The following is a 5,123-nucleotide window of genomic DNA, read 5'->3' as shown; positions in this document are numbered from 1 at the left end:
AATTTAGAACAAGGTTCCAAATCTTGCTTCTAGATCTTCGATCTTAAGAGGTAATCTATCTCTTGGGTGATCCAAATTTTGTATGAGGTGTTAATTACTTTGATTCAAGAGTTCTTGTTAAAACAAAAGCTTGGATCGTTGGGCTGAGAATTAGGGTTGCCTTATCAATTAGTAGACTAAGAATACTCATTCACATCTCCATATCGTAAATAGTTCATAAGCATAAACTAGAGTCATACATCATACTTACTGATCATGATTCTCTAATATGCTCACATTTTATGTATGGATTCATGATTATTATTATTATTATTTAACAACATGTCATTTACGAACATTCAACGTTTTTAGCTCTTAATCATATGGTAACATGCTTGTTTAGGAGCTTCGATATACTACTTACGTGAATGTCAATTCCTTTGCTTTCATCATTGTTCATAATATGGTAATTTTTTCACAAATTCTCTTAATTTGACCTATATCTAATGATTTTCAAGGTTGGTATAAGGTAATATTGATAAAACAGGTCAAAAGAAGTTGAACAGAACGAGCTGAAACTTGAAATAAGCCTCCACCACCCACATGCGTACTACACTCGTTGACCCACATGTCCCACTCCTTGGTTACTCGCACCTTCACGTGCGCGTGAAGCCTATGCACTGATGCGTCGTTCAACCTCGAAATAGCCTGAAAGTCTAAATCTTTTTCAACATTTCATTCCATACCCCTTACATGATATCCACTAACTTCATAATTCACGGTAGGTTATCATCCCAGAAAGGAAAATAATATCTTTGAGGATAACACCATTGGGCTCAATTTTGATTCTTTTCTTGTTTCCTTTAGAAAAGAAACTTCAAAGGAATTCATTGACAAAAGGAACCAGAACAGCCTAAGGAGGTAGAGGGAACTCTGCCCAAACACTGCATGGTGGCCCAAATCGAAGATGGAGGCCTATTTTCTGAAAGAGACCGCATAAAGATCTAAAAAACACAGTTGAAGGGGAGCTTGATCAATCGAAGTGTACTCCGCGTAACGTATGACAAGCAACCCAACAACTCCATTCATCCGGAACAATTGAGAAAACTACATATATAAAATTCTATACATTTATATGTCACAAATGATAATTGATAATTGATAGTGAATGAATATGATTCTAGAGCTGATTCTAAAAAGTAGATTACAAATTCTCTAGAGCTGATTCTGAAAAATTTACGGCAAATGCGCCCAATAGAATGTATCAATCACCTAACAACACATGTGAAGAATTAAGAGAAAATTGGATCAAGGGTTTGTCTGTTAGGATTGGAAATGGACAAGCCCGACTAACCAATTGGGCATGCACGGGCCTCGACTGCCAATATTGCTGAAAAATAACTAAAAAAAAATTTCCATCACATCTTTTAATATATTTTTGATACACTTAATAATAATAAAATAAAAAAATATTCATTCTCATTAATATATTGATCTGGAGAAAAGGGCAAAAGTTGTGAGATAAGAATAAAAGTAAGAAAAGTTAAAAGAGTAGTACCGTAAAGTTTGAAAACTAATATATATATATATATATATATGTGTATATATATATATATGTATGTGTGTGTATATATATATATATATGTATGTGTGTATATATATATATATGTATGTGTGTATATATATATATAATATGTATGTGTGTATATATATATATGTATGTATATATATATATATATATATATATATATGTTTTTTTTTTTTTTAATTTTGATAAATTCTTTGAGGATAATTTTTGTTGTCGTTCATTTGTTGAAAATTGTGGGATACATCTATTAGCACACAAAGGAATTATGTTCAACAAAACCAGTCCTTCATCATTTAAGGTAAAACTAATTATAGGGTCTCCCTTAAACCACGCACTTTTTTTTTTTTTTTTTTATGAATTTAGCTAGTTTTCATATAAGGAGAGTTTGAGTTGGTGAATACATTCAAATCAATTCTTATTTTTTTAGAAGTTTGGAAATTTGAACCAAAAGAAAATAAGGCAAAGTAAAAGAGACGAGAACTAGAAAGGATGGAATTGATATCAAAGTTTATGGCATTAATACCACTGTTGCTATTGTTGGTGTCTAATGCTACCGCTGATGCTACTAGCGGTGTTTTTGATATTACGACATTTGGTGCCAAACCTAATAATGATGTTACTCTAAGTTGATAAACCAAAATTTCATTTTGTACAAAATATTTTTCTCAAATGAAATGGTTGAATTCACCGGCTTTAGCAGATGCATGGAAGGAAGCATGTATTTCGGCTACTCCAAGTAAAGTATTGGTTCTAAAAGGAACTTATCAATTAGGAGCATCCACACTCAAAGGTCCATGTAAAGGTCCTATTGAGCTTCTAGTTGAAGGAACATTACAAGCTTCTCCTACCGGAAGGAGATGGGTTGCTTGTTATGGAATACTTCGATCATTTGACATTGTCTGGTACTGGAGTTTTCGATGGCCAAGGAAAAGCTTGTTGGGAAAAGAATGATTGCCACATGAAGAAAGAATGCAAAAAGCTTCCCATGGTAAATGCTCGTACTACTTTAATTATAAAAAGAACTCGTAATTTGGGTTAGCATTATATGCTTTAACATGGGAGTGTTTTTTCTTTGTTTGTTTAAAATGGGCAGAATTTGAAGTTCAATTTCATCACAAATTCGATAGTGAAGGACATAACTTCATTGGATAGCAAGAATTTTCATATCAATGTTTTGACGGGCAAGAATCTTACCTTCGATCACCTGAAAATTACTGCACCAGACAATAGTCCCAACACCGATGGAATTTACTTGGGCGATTCAGAAGACGTTTACATTCTCAATACCGTAATCGCAACGGGAGATGATTGTATATCTGTAGGATACACTAACAGAAAAATAACCATTAGTGATGTTACTTGCGGACAGGGACATGACATTAGCATAGGCAGGTTGGGCAAGTATAAAACTGAAAAAGAACTGGTAGGAGTTACCGTGAAGAAATGCAAATTAATCGGTACTACAAATGGTGTCAGGATCAAATCATGGTCAGATTCGGCCGTCTCATACCCAACCTCTAACATGCATTTTGAAGATATTGAAATGGATAATGTTGCTAACCCTATCATCATAGATCAAGAATATTGTCCATGGAATCAATGCAACCGAAAGGTGTGTATTAAAATTGAACCTCCTTGGTTTCCAACTTATTATCTTTTGAACAAGTATTAATTAATGTTTACTTTGAACATCCAGGTTCCATCAGCAATTAAGATTAGCAAAGTTAGTTTCAAGAACTTCAGGGGCACATCTTCAACTCGGTTGCAGTCAAGCTTGTTTGCAGTAAAAGTAATCCATGTGAGGATGTGGAATTTCCTGATATTGACCTCACTTATAGTGGTAAAGAAGGGTCAATTGTGAGTGAGTGTGCAAATGTGAAACCGACCATTTCTGGAAAGCAAGACCCTCTCATCAGTGCTAAACTAGCGTCACCTGAGACCACTCCGTCAACTGATTGAATATTCATTGAATAATCTTTTAAATAATCTTTTGACACCGACAAATGTTTCATATCATTCTTCCTATCATTTTTATTTGAGCTTCAAAATTCGGTTTACAACATACCATGACGTTGGGCATGTTTTCAATAATTGTATTTTTTTTACATTGAGGAGAAATAATACTTAACGATTCTATTTTCTACTGCAATACAGTCACTATCACATATATGACATAATTGTTTAAAACTTAATTGAATAATTATGTCTAAAATTACTCAAGATTACTTGTCTGAAAAAGTTAGGAGAGGATTGATTATATACAACAGAGACTTACATTGCTTTCCAAGGAGGAGAAACCATGAGTTTAGTATCACACTATTTATGGAATCTAATAAATAATTTTAAAAAAAATGCATTTTTCAAATTTCAAAATATATTATATAAAATATAAAAATTTATAAAAAAAAAATATATATATTATGGAGGAAGACTCTATTTATAATTTAATTTAGAATAAACCTGAGTGAACTACCATATTTTCTTTTTATTCTAAGATTTTATTATGGGAATGAACCCGCTACATGAATTTTAATTAGTTGAATTAAATTTAAACAAATGGCATTATAAGATATTCGTTCTTCAGCGATTCAAAGAGCTGTTGATTTTTGGAAATTTTGGATAAAAGTTACCAAACATAGTTTATTTATTATTTTTTCTTGGTTTATTTTGCCTTTTTAATTATTTAGAATCTATTTAACAGAATTATATATTAAATTAATTTTTAATAAATTAATTGTAAACAAATTAATTTAATTATTGTTTACAGTAAAAATATTAATTTTTAATCTTATGATACATGCACCATTATACATCACTTACATGGTTGGATAAATAGCAGTTTTATTGACCTCAAATACTTTAAATAAGGTAAAAATGGTTTTAGGAAGTGGTATATAATTTTTATACCGTCTAAGTCGAGAAACCGAGTCGCCAAGCTGCCAAGTCGAGCCGACACGGGAATGAGGCGTGTCATTATTTAAGTTAAGCACGGCTGTATGGGTTGGGTTGAGGCACACTAGCCTAATATGTTCCGGGCTAGACTGCATGTATTGGGCAGTAGGCGTTGAAGAACTATGGTTCACCCGTAACAAAGGCCCAAGAACAATATGACAACCTAAAATCCAACGATTTGTCTTCCTTACTCGGTTAAATCACGAGATTTTGGACTAGATTTTAAATATTTTAACTTTTTTTTTTTTATTAATTCTAAACCATTACATTATCTCACATCTAATTCTTTTCGAAACAAATTAAATTTAATTATATGCCGATTGAAACCTGAAAAATATAAATTCACTAGGAAATTCAAATGTATGGAAATATTAACTCATTAAAAGAATACAATCAATTTTTGGAATTATACAAATTATATTCAAAATATGGAAAAAAAATAATATTATAATCGTGATAATTAAATTTTCTAAATATAACAATTTATAAAAAAAAAAGATTAATTAATTAAGATGTGTAATTATAGATAACCTAGGGTGTAATTTCAATCTAAAGAACAGAATTTATGCAACAATCAATTAATTTAAAACATAGTTTAATAGGA

At 31.4% G+C, this 5,123-nt stretch overlaps 1 pseudogene; it reads left to right on the top strand.

Annotated features, from left to right (window-relative positions):
* The first annotated feature begins 2,032 nt into the window (after nucleotides 1-2,032).
* LOC111450521 lies at nucleotides 2,033-3,759 on the top strand (annotated as a pseudogene).
* The last annotated feature ends 1,364 nt before the right edge of the window (nucleotides 3,760-5,123 follow it).

The sequence above is a fragment of the Cucurbita moschata genome, unplaced genomic scaffold, assembly GCF_002738365.1.
Source record: "Cucurbita moschata cultivar Rifu unplaced genomic scaffold, Cmos_1.0 Cmo_Scf00012, whole genome shotgun sequence".
Taxonomy (NCBI): Eukaryota; Viridiplantae; Streptophyta; class Magnoliopsida; order Cucurbitales; family Cucurbitaceae; genus Cucurbita; species Cucurbita moschata.
This window is presented reverse-complemented; position numbering and strand designations above follow the sequence as displayed.